The following is a 12,475-nucleotide window of genomic DNA, read 5'->3' as shown; positions in this document are numbered from 1 at the left end:
GAATTAAAAACACCATCCATCATGGACGTTGTCACGCGTCTCCTCCCGTATGATGGAGCGTTCCATCGTTCGTGTGCCCTAATTGGGCTAAATGTCGGGCAAGTTAGTTGAGTGGCAGACAGCAGCTGCTCCTTGATTTGTGGACAGATGGTGGGCGGCGCTGAAGGTCACCGTGCCGACTCTGTTTATGTGCCAGCGTGGCGGCTACGCTGTCACTTTTTCCGATGATATATAGAGCTGCCGAATGAGGGAGGGCAACCGCTACAGTTCTTCACACGATTAAACGTGTGAAAAATAAAACACTGACTGATAATAAAAGACTCCGGTCAAGTTAAATTAAATAGTTATTTATAAATGTCATCTGGCTTCAAACAACAGTGGACACCTGGCTCAAGATGGGCATAACAATCATGAAGCGTTTTATTAGTGAGGATACGTTACAGAATCATGTGTGAAAATGTATTTGTATAGCGACTGTGTTTTCCAACAAAAACAAAACAATGTAGTGAACACTAAATCCTCGGAACATAATTCACCCACGGAACTAACGTGGGGGATGTTGTTTTCACGCGGTTTCCGGCAAAGAGATTTACGAGAGGCACGAGCGCATGACACAACACGAACTCAACTCACCGAGGGACAAGACTTACCAACATCATCCTCTACAGTGGTAACTTGGGATGGGAATTGATATGATTTTTACGATTCCGATTCTATTATCAATATTACTTAACGATTCGATTCCTATTGATTCTCTTATCGATTCTGATTTGGACTAACGAGACCATGGGTGGAAAGATGTTGATGTATTTATATGTGTGTGGAAGAAGACTGGAATGTGTCGGCATATGTGTGGTTCCTGAAAGAAAGAAAATTACATCATATTAGTGATGATGTAATAAACAATGCAAATTGACTGTAAAGCAGTCAATGACACACATACATGACTCGCACAGTATAATGAACACAAAGGTGGGGGGCGTGAGTGCGCGCGCACAACCCGGAAGCACGCTGCGTGCACATGCGGTCATCTTGGCCATAAAAGTGGTGAAAACTAAGCACTTTACAGTCATATGGATGTACAAAATCATCTTAAGATGCTAAAGTAACACATTCCCTCTTAACACAAATGTGCAACGCGAATATAATTTAACAGCGCTCTCCTCGAAGCAGCGAGGACGAGCGGGAGCAACTAGCCGACGAAACAGTAAAAACAGGGAACGGTCGCGCTGATAACGGCTGTAATTTATCATAAGATATGGCATGAAGAGGAAATACTTACATTTGTTCATGGACGCACACAGATTAACAGGTTGCCACACTCTGCTCAAAATGTGCACCTTACGCCTATTCACGGTCCCAGAATACGTAGTGCGTATGACGTAGGAGAATAACAGGAAGTAACTGACCGGTTACTATGGGAACGAACGCATACCCAAAGAACCTTTCTAACAGGAGTTTTAAAATTGCTAATTAAATCGTTTAGGATTATTTTAGATGCATATGTTTTATTATAGTGTATTCGACGAGCAGTGGCGCCTCCAGAAATTTTTCATAGGGGTGGCCAGATGGGGCCACTAGAAATCTTGGGGTGGCACACCAAAACTAAAAACCATCATTTCAGGTTTTCATTATATTATTGCAGTAAAAAGGTCAGGGGAAAACTATCAGAAAGACTTAAGGACACGGCTACTGATATACTTTGGTCTATTGTGTAATATTTGATGTTACTAATGATGATAAGCGGGGTGGCCAGTGGGGTGGCTAACAAATTTATAGGGGTGGCCACCCACCCCCTGGTGGCGCCACTGTCGACGAGGAATACGATAGACCCATTAATAGTAGACTCATGAATAATGACCTTGCCTGTGAAAATCAATGCAAAATCACTCGGCGATGACTCTTCAGATTATACTTGGTGAGTGGTCACTCTTTGAGTAATAATGTAGTCTTACTTGCTGATTCGACTGTGTGTAACATGCGTACAATTATGTGTCGTAATTCGTGCTAGTTGTAATTGATAAGAGAATCGTTAGATAAACTGCCAAACGATTCCATGGAATTGAAACACACGGAACCGGTTCTCGATTCCCATCCCGCGTGGTGACCCCGACCTGCCTCACTGAAGTCTGAGGCATTTTACGAACATTAAACGTGATAGCGGACACTAGCTTTCTCGAGCTATCGTCGTTTAATGAGTCTTCTGCAGCCCCGTGGTTTGTGTGCATTGGGGGCGCATTTCACCCTTCGTGGTGTTTCAGATACCATGCGCTTCTACCATGTGGCAACTGCACTCGGGTACTCAACGGTGGTCAAAGCTCAGCGCTTCGTTGTCTTTCCGCCGAAAGAGGACAAGTATACGGGGCACTTTTTCAGGCTCTTTGAACTGTCGTCAAAAGCGCCCGAGGTGCCCGTCATGAGAGCCCTACTACCCGAGGTTCCCACCGACAATGGCGGCGCATCCGCCCCGGTTCCTTGCAGTCGTAATTTCATCTCAGTGCCTGCGCCGCCACAAGCCACTCATGCTCTGGCACTTCCTGACGCCGACGTTCTCGTCTCGCCTCCAGTGCTGCTATTGCTCACCTCGGCTCCGCCGCTTCTCGACGATGCCACCATCGCACCGGTTTCTGACCTTATCGACGCTGCTGCGCCCGTTTCTGGCCTTCTCAAAGCCGCCACGCCTTGTCCCTGGGCTTCTTGAAGCTGCTGTGCCCGTCCCTGGCTTTCTCGATGACACTCCGTCCATAATTCACCCACCAACTAATGTGGAGGATGTTGTGTTCTGGAGAAGAACTCTTTGTCGCGCGGGGTTTCCAGCAGGGAGAGAACACGAGTGCACGGCAACACGAACTCAACTCACCGAGCGGCAAGACTCGCCAACATCATCCCCTACAAGAAAATTCACACAGTTCAAGAAATTTAGCATAAGCATTATGCTAATTAAAAACTACAAACTAGTGCTAAAGCAACAGCAGTTCTAGCATGAAGGAGTTCGTATCAATACGTAGCACCTACTTTGATGTAATCAGAAAGTAAACCTAATAAAAATCGGTAGAGAAATACATTGTATTTTATGGGTATGATGCCCAACCCTTCTAATATGGCCGCCATCTAAAACAACAGTTCTAGTATGAAGAAATCTGTATTAATAGAACTTGCGTTGACGTTATCAGAAAGTAAACCTAATAAAAATCGGTAGAGAAATGCATTGTATCTGATGGGTATGATGCCGTTGTAGGCTCACTATCCTATTCCCCTCACTATCCACTCGCTCTCGCTATATGATTGGCCGAAGAGTCGAAATGCTCTCCCGTGATTGGCCGAAGAGTCGAAATGCTCTCCCGTGAAATGCCTGTTTAAAAATGTTCCCGTTGTTACTTCTTGCGTTCGCTTAAAAGTGCTCATTTAAAAAGGAAAATCGATGGATGATACTACAAACAGAGCGTATTATTAACAAATGCTAAAGTTGTATATTCATATAGCGAGAATAAGGAACCTCAAGGAACCTCACTGACAAACGCAGGCCCCCGCGAGTGGATAGTGAGGGGAATAGGATAGTGAGCCTACACCGTACCCATTCTAATATGGCCGCCATGAAGAAATCTGTATTAATAGAACCTACGTTGACGTTATCAGAAAGTAAACCGGTACAAACCGGTAACACTTAATAATAACTATCCCTTTTACTAGTTAATAGATCATTAGTAAACTGTTGATAAATGATTTATCGTTGATTTGTGAAGTATTTGTTAACAGTTTGTCAAGCATTTAGAGGGTGTTCTTAACCTGAAACAGTTTGTGTAGAAACGTTTCAAGTTTTTGTTTGGAACATTTGGCATTTCTATCTTTTCAGGTTAAGAAATGCCATTCACTTCAAAAGAAAAGGCATTTTGATAAGGCATTTTGCAGGCAGCGCTCATGTCATTTATGAAAATCTGCCATGGAACCAACAAATATTTGTACTTTGTATATTTAACCAATAAAACTTATGACCTTCAACATAAAGTGTATATAGTTTTATTAAGATCCATCAACTAGCAAGGGCATTTAGAATGGGGTCAACCATATTGGAACACCCTGTAAATGCTTAACAAACTGTTAACAACTACTTCACAAATCATTTATCAGCAGTTTACTATGATCTATTCATTCATTCATTCATTTTCCATGCCGCTTATTCCTCACGAGGGTCGCGGAGGTGCTGGAGCCTATCCCAGCTAACAACGGGCAGTAGGCAGAGGACACCCTGAACTGGTTGCCAGCCAATCGCAGGGCACAAGGAGACACACAACCATTCACGCACACACTCATACCTACGGACAATTTAGAGTGTTCAATCAGCCTACTATGATCTATTAACTAGTAAAACGGATAGTTATTATAAAGTCTTACCAGTAAACCTAGTAAAAATCGGTAGAAAAATACATTGTATTTTATGGATATGATGCCCAACCCTTCTAATATGACTGCCTTCTAAAACAACAACAGTTCTAGTATGAAGAAATCTTTATCAATAGAACCTACGTTGACGTTATCAGAAAGTAAACCTAATAAAAATCAGTAGAGAAATGCATTGTATTTGATGGGTATGATGCCTACGCCATTCTAATATGGCCGCCATCTAAAACATGTTGTTTATTCTTCAAACCAAGATGGCGGATAGTTGCGGAAATACAGTACACGGACAATAGTCATCTTTTGGGGAGTGGGAGGGACTTATGTTGAAAATATTTGATCCTGGTATAACCGTGCATGTTACACCATGTGTTTATTTCATGGTCATGACATACGAGGATTTTTTGGGGGGTGATTAGGTGGAGGGAGTAGAAGGCCAGATGGTGTCAGATGGCATCAGGTTCCTAGCGGTATCAGTCCAACTGGAAACCGATTCCCCCTGAAGGAGAAAAGAGAGGCAGACGTCTTTCCAGGAAGTCACGATGGGCAGTATTGCAGGGCTTCAAGGAGATGTTTTTGAAAAATATTGCAGTGAAGCTTGTTTATTAAAACGCAGAAAGGTAAAGTTGGGATTTTTGTATTTTAACGGCAGCAGATTCAGTGGGGATGACTAGATAATTAATATTTATATTAGGTAAAGAACAAAAATTAAAATGACTGATATGGAGATATTCACTCCGGATTTGTATTGCACATATGGAATCCGTTTAATTATTCCCAGCAGGTACACTGAGATGCGAGCGCCACAACTTGAGAATGACTGATAGTTATACATGGAGCAGTACCACACACTATGGATGGAGAGTTTGATGGATGACTGTGTGGATGTAGATAAGAGAGCAGTCAGGGTATGGATGGATGCAGCTTCAAGTCCGGGAGGGGAGGAATAAAAGCAGATGATGTAGACGGGCAGTAATCCCTTCACGCTGACAGCGGCTGATTGAAGCCGCTGTGTTTTGGGCAATATGTGTGCCGGGGGATCGGCAATACGGCTTTCACCGTGGGAGCGATGCAAACAAGAGTGGGAGTTATAGCATTTGGAGTGAGGTGTGGAGAGGTGAAAAGAAAAAATGTATTAAAAGCAATCAGCAACAAGAAGAGCAGATCTCCAGGAAGTATGCAGCAAGACGGAGAGGGATAAAGAAGGAATACTCAAATGACTGGGATATTGATGACAGCGCAGCGGGGGGTTTATGGTAAACGCATGAGAGGATAAGCAGGCTAAGAAGCAGGGATCAAAGCCCTCAATACAGCGAGTGGGGCTATGACTTGGAAGAAAACACCTGTGCGGAGAATTCCTCTGAAATTTATTGTTTTTCATTGATGGCCTGATCTTGATAAGAATACGTGAGCAGTGTCTTCCAATTATTTTAGGTGAAACTGGAATTTGAAAACAAAACCCAAATGATCATGGATAGGAAGCACAATAAACGGAGTGACTACTCTTTAGAACCTTGTGAAACACTGACGCTGTCACCACATATAAAAGTCAGTTAGCTGAGGTCACAACGATTGCCCCTTTTTTGTGGCGCAACCACGCATCTGACTCTGCTAGAACATTAATTGTCGCTGATAAAGTCTACTTTGTATAGGGAACGTTCATGACTAAAGGCTGATTTATGCTTCTGTGTTGCGAGGACGGTGGAGCGTAGGCTTAGACCATACGCCGCCGTTGCGCATTCGAAATTCTGCATCAAGGGAACGTGTTGCTCTGTAATTCACCGCCATGCCACTAGAGGAGTGTGGCTTTGTACGGTTTTGGGGGACTCTTAGGCAATGTTCATACTACAGGTCTTAATGCACGAATCCGATTTTTTTCGTGTTTTTCCGACTCGAGTGAGGCATTAACTTGACGGTCTGAACGTGACAAGTCGCATAGAACTGGACCATTTCAAATCCGATCTGGGCCACATTTTCCAGACTGTCGCGGCGGTCTGTACTGTCCACTCTCCCAAATCGGATTTCATGCAGCAATTACATCATCAAATAGCGAGAGGGACGCTACGGTAGCGGTGCAGCTGTGCGTTATTAGCGCCTAGCTTGCAGTGAACACGGCTTTTGGGAAAGGGCTGGGCTTGACAAGTCATAAAAAAAATAAAAATGGGTTGAGGATAAGCCTGAGAATGCTCAGTTTTCTCTCTGCTCCAAGTGAGCAACATTTGAACATTGCCTAGACCAGGGGTTCCCAACCTATTCCACTAAGGCACACTGTGGGTGCAGGATTTCATTCTTACCAAACAAGATGACAACACTTTTTCCCCAATCTGGTGTTTTACAAGTGCAATCAGTTGATTGCAGTCAGGTGTGGCTTGTTTTAGCAGAAGCCTCATTGGTTCAACTGTCTCTGCTGGATCGGCTGGAACAAAAACCAGGACCCACAGTGTGCCTTGAGGACTGGGTTGAAAACCCCTGGCCTAGACGGCCGAGAGCCGGGGCAAATTACATGTATGTGTGTGTGACATGCACGGACAGTGCGTGCATGCTATCGATCCATATAAACTTTGAATATAAGCCTAAACAGGGATTATTTATGTCTGTTATTTGTGTCCTCCTTTTGAAAAGCAAAATATGATATCCCTGGAATGGCGGATGACGTGTGTCATTTGTTTTGATGCTTCTGCGCATGCGGGTCTTCTTGCTCAGCACGTGTCGGACTGCGAATTAGTGCACATGCGTAATACTTGAACGGTCTCAATGGACAAAGGCAATCTGAACGGGCATGCCAAAAAAACGGATATTACGAAAAATCGGATTCGTGCATTAAGACCTACACGACTAAGGCTAGGTTCATACTACAGGTCTTAATGCACGAATCCGATTTTTTCGTGTTTTTCCGACTCGAGTCAGGCATTAACTTGATGGTCTGAACGGGACAAGTCGCTTAGAACTCGATCATTTCAAATCCGATCTGAGTCACTTTCGTATATAGTTTCGGCGGTCTGAACTGTCAAGCCTCCCAAATCGGAATTCATGCAGCAATTACGTCAGCAAAGAGCAAGAGGCACGGAGGACGGCAGCCATGAAGGCATTAGCGCCTAGCTTGAACTCTGCTTTTAAGCACGAAGCGGGCTTGACCACAGTCATAAAAAAATAAAAGATAAGCCTTACAATTTTCGATTTTCATTCTGTGCGCCGAATGAGCGATATTTCATTACTGCACACATGGCCGAGTCGAGGCAAACTGACGCATCCATGTTATTTCACGCACACACGTCAAGGCTCATGTGTGTGCGTGTATGCATCCTATCAGTCCATATAAAGTTTGAATATAAGACTAAACGTGGACTATTAATGTCATTTGCGTCCTCGTTTTGGAAATCAAAATATGATCACTCTGGAATTACATACAGCTAGCATGTGCAATTAGTTTTGATGCTTCTGCGCATGTGGGTCTCTTTCCTGAGCGCATCTTGAACTGCGAATTAGTGCGCATGCATGATACCTGAATCGTCTCAATGGACAAAGGCAGTATAAACGGGCACGCCAAAAAAAACAGATATGTCAAAAAATCAGATTTGTGCATTAAGACCTGTAGTATGAACCTAACCTTATTACATTCCTTTAGTTTTCCTCCGGACATAGAACATGTGTATTTGCAGCTGCAGCTAATAAATATTGAACAAAAAATGTTGTTAAAACAAATGTTGAAGCATAGGCGACACAGAAGACGTTTGTGAATGTTTGAAAACACTATTTTTGTTGTGCTGGACCGGAAACAACGCTCTGAGCGGACCGATCACAGTCCTTCGGCGTTCACATCATGCACGTCATCAGAAAAAAAATAATTGGAATATTGTCTAATTTCCATATTTGCTTCATCACCGCTAGACATACTAAACACACTGGAGTTAACTCTTGTAGCTGGTGGGAAACAGTCATAACAGCGTTAACTAACGTTTAATTTTGTATAAAGCGAAGGGGTGGTGACATAAATGCAAAATCACATTGGAGGTATTACCTCCTCTGGCAGCCATGTTTTACATGTCGGTTCGCCCTCTTCCTGTCAACTGCAGCCGTCTGTAACTTCTGTAGCCGAAGTATTTCCATACCAACGACTGTTTTCTTCGATGGGGGAAAGGTTCATGTGTTTCACCTCTTCCAGCCATCGTGTAGCACAGCTGACTCACTGAGCAACAACCGGAATAGAAGCGAGGGATTTCTACCTTTGGGACATAAAAATAGCTAATACCGTAGGAATGGTATGATGGAAAATATTAGTGGTTTTGAAACAGTGGCGTTTTTATACCACGGTATACTTTGAAACCAGTAAGTGGGACATGTGTACCGTTGACGTGACACGTAGTTAGGATTTTTTGGAGTTGCACGTCAGGCTACGGCGTAGGGTCGTAAATCAGTTCTGGGTTAACAGCGTAGGTCTGCCGTCCCCACTAATTAGCCTTCAGTTTACACTCTCTCTGGAACATAACCACACAACCCTGTGGTGCCATCATGTCAGTCAACTGAAACACTAGTCAACGTTAAAGATGTCATCTCAACTTCATGCGACACATATTAATTATTACACATTAAACTTATCTGAGATTTTTTGTCCGATGGTTCCACTAGAATCCAACATGTACTGTATTTACCCAACAAAGTTGTGTCTGATCTACGGCTACCAAGGAGTGTTTTGGGGCCAAACGACAAGTTCAGATGTTAGCGCTCAGGCGAGGGTGCAGATCTGGTGTGACTGCGGGAAAAGGTAAAAGAAAGGGCAAGAATCTAGCCTGCTGATGTGATGTGAAACGACACGCATTCACACACACAACCCACCATCTTGTGGGTCAGTGCTTGTAACAGAAGTTCAGCCTCCCCATGTCGTTGTGCGCAATGAAAAGACATTGCTAAAGCACAACTCTAGGGGAGGTGACTTGTTGATACATTAACTCCTTTTGGCCTCTGCTATGAAACCACAGTGGAAAAGTCAGTCCAACCAGCGTCCATGTTCCCTCCCTGTATTGTATATGATACCACAAACATTGCAATACCTATGGGAAAGTTTCCTACAACAGTCTGTCCATACAGAACACAACGGGAGTCGGTGTTGGTGTCAGACACTTTTCTCACCTTCTGCAAAATGCCAGGTTGCACTCCCACTGACACACAGCTATTCCAAGCAACTTGGTACCCCGAGGTGTGAAAGCAGCTTACAAAAGTCTATAATTTAAAGTTGTCTTTAAGAAGACAGGCTATCAACACGTACCAAGGTGGTTGAAAATGACACTCCTGTCTCAATCTCGACTCAAAATAACTTTGTAATCACAACCCTGACCTTTTTCCCTTTAACAACACAATCCGCTTTTATAAGACGCTGACAAATTTAGGCAGTACCTGTCAAGTACTGAGCCCATTTGAGCTCTGCTACTAACCAGAATAGTAATGATTACTGACACAATTCTGTATGTCCGAAATAAGATGGCATGAAACCTTGCAGGACCCTTTGAGCAAATACAGTGGGGCAAATAAGTATTTAGTCAACCTCTAACTGTGCAAGTTCTCCCACTTGAAAATATTAGAAAGGCCTGTAATTGTCAACATGGGTAAACCTCAACCATGAGAGACAAAATGTGGAAAAAAAACCTCAGAAAATCACATTGTTTGATTTTTAAAGAATTTATTTGCAAATCATGGTGGAAAATAAGTATCTGGTCAATACCAAAAGTTCATCTCAATGTTGCTGGTATTTTGGCCCATTCTTCCATGCAGATCTGCTCTAGAGCAGTGATGTTTTGGGGCTGTCATTGGGCAACACGGACTTTCAACTCCCTCCACAGATTTTCTATGGGGTTGAGATCTGGAGACTGGCTAGGTCAGTCTAGGACCTTGAAATGCTTCTTACGAAGCCACTCCTTTGTTGCCCTGGCTGTGTGTTTGGGATCATTGTCATGCTGAAAGACCCAGCCTCGTCTCATCTTCAATGCCCTTTGCGATGGAAGGAGATTTTCACTCAAAATCTCTTGATACATGGCCCTATTCATTCTTTCCTTTACTCAGATCAGTCGTCCTGGTCCCTTTGCAGAAAAACAGCCCCAAAGTATGATGTTTCCACCCCTATCATTCACAGTGGGTATGGTGTTCTTCGGATGCAATTCAGTATTCTTTCTCCTCCAAACACGAGAACCTGTGTTTCTACCCAAAAGTTCTATTTTGGTTTCATCTGACCATAACACATTCTCCCAGTCCTCGTCTGGATCATCCAAATGCTCTCTAGCGAACCGCAGACGGGCCTGGACGTGTACTGGCTTCAGCAGGGGGACACGACTGGCAGTGCAGGATTTGAGTCCCATTGTGTTACTGATAGTAGCCTTTGTTACTGTGGTCCCAGCTCTCTGAAGGTCATTGACTAGGTCCCCCCGTGTGGTTCTGGGATTTTTGCTCACCGTTCTTATCATTTTGACGCCACAGGGTGAGATCTTGCATGGAGCCCCAGATCGAGGGAGATTATCAGTGGTCTCGTATGTCTTCCATTTTCTAATAATTGCTCCCACAGTTGATTTCTTTACACCAAGCGTTTTACCTATTGCAGATTAAGTCTTCCCAGCCTGGTGCAGGTCTACAATTTTGTCTCTGGTGTCCTTCGACAGCTCTTTGGTCTTGGCCATAGTGGAGTTTGGAGTGTAACTGACCGAGGTTGTGGACAGGTATATTTTATATCGATAATGAGTTAAAACAGGTGCCATTGATACAGGTAACGAGTGGAGCCCCGTTAGACCTCGTTAGAAGTCAGACCTCTTTGACAGCCAGAAATTTTGCTTGTTTGTAGGTGACCAAATACTTATTTTCCACTCTAATTTGGAAATAAAATCTTTAAAAACCAAACAATGTGATTTTCTGTTTTTCCCACATTCATTCTCTCATGGTTGAGGTTTACCCATGTTGACAATTACGGGCCTTTCTAATCTTTTCAAGTAGGAGAACTTGCACAATTGCTGGTTGATTAAATACTTATTTGCCCAACTGTATACACCAAAGCTCGTATTCCTCATTGTTGCTTGTAACACGTATTAATTTGGACTTGTTGGTAGACAACAAGGCTACAATAAATGCCTGCTCCAACATCATTTAGCATATTTTAGATTGGATTACTGCAAGTCTACATTACATTTGACACAAGCTAAGATTGGAACCTAATGTTTAAATCATGCTTTTTTTATGTGTTCTTCCTTCCATCCTGTGTTTTGCTTTGTTTTTTCCCGACCTTCCGGTGTGATCCCTGCATCTATTCCTGGCTCTTTCTGTGCTGTACTTCCTGTCTGCTGTGCGTGTGTGTGTACGTCTGATCTGTCTGTGTTTTCGCTTTTTGGGGGGAAGGTAGGAAAGGGGTTGGGGCACTGACACCCTCTACCCTGTGGGCACCTTAGGGGGTATGTGCCTTACTGTCACTGCATCAATCAGCGATTACGGTTTGGCATTTGTTTCATCTAGTAAATGTCAAAATTGCACTTTCTGGTGTCTGTGTCTGTTGTCTACCAGAATTGCCTCCTTTTTATGTACTGTGCATCTATAAATTATTCTGATATAATTTATATTGTTGAAAATGTTTTCATTGTATCTTTTTCCATTGGGAGACCAATTTTAGCAACAACTGCTAACATTCAACAACTGATTTCCCAGTGGAGCGAAAAGGTCCAATGGCGTCAAATGTTTCTCCCCCACCCCGTCTTCTGTATAAATTATATGTTTATAATTTATGCCGTGCACAGCGCCGATCCATGTGTCTTTATCTGTTACACAGCAAATCAGTCAATAGTTGCAGTCCTTGTCAGAAGTCAATTTAGAGAGTCACATGACATTGGGTGTCGCCCACAGGAACTGCAGCCTAACTCCTCCAATCTTACCCCAAATACTTGAGATGATCAATATTCATAATGTTACTTTTCTTTGGACAAAATTATCATTAACAACAATTGGCAACTCCATTTCTAACAGAAGCCATAAAATGTGGAAATGACTAAGAGTCAGCTCGTATTGGGAGAGAGAAGGCGGGGCGTTGGGCTGTCTTGCCTGCTTGGTGTAGTGG

At 43.3% G+C, this 12,475-nt stretch overlaps 1 protein-coding gene across 4 annotated transcripts in view; it reads left to right on the top strand.

The window, feature by feature from the left end:
- csmd3b (CUB and Sushi multiple domains 3b) overlaps nucleotides 1–12,475 on the top strand; it is a 684,074-nt gene that overhangs the window by 319,245 nt on the left and 352,354 nt on the right. The gene's annotated exons all lie outside the window — the stretch shown is intronic.

Source organism: Corythoichthys intestinalis, chromosome 22, assembly GCF_030265065.1.
Source record: "Corythoichthys intestinalis isolate RoL2023-P3 chromosome 22, ASM3026506v1, whole genome shotgun sequence".
NCBI lineage: Eukaryota > Metazoa > Chordata > Actinopteri > Syngnathiformes > Syngnathidae > Corythoichthys > Corythoichthys intestinalis.
Note: the sequence above shows the minus strand (reverse complement) of the source record. Positions and strands in the feature narration are given on the sequence as shown.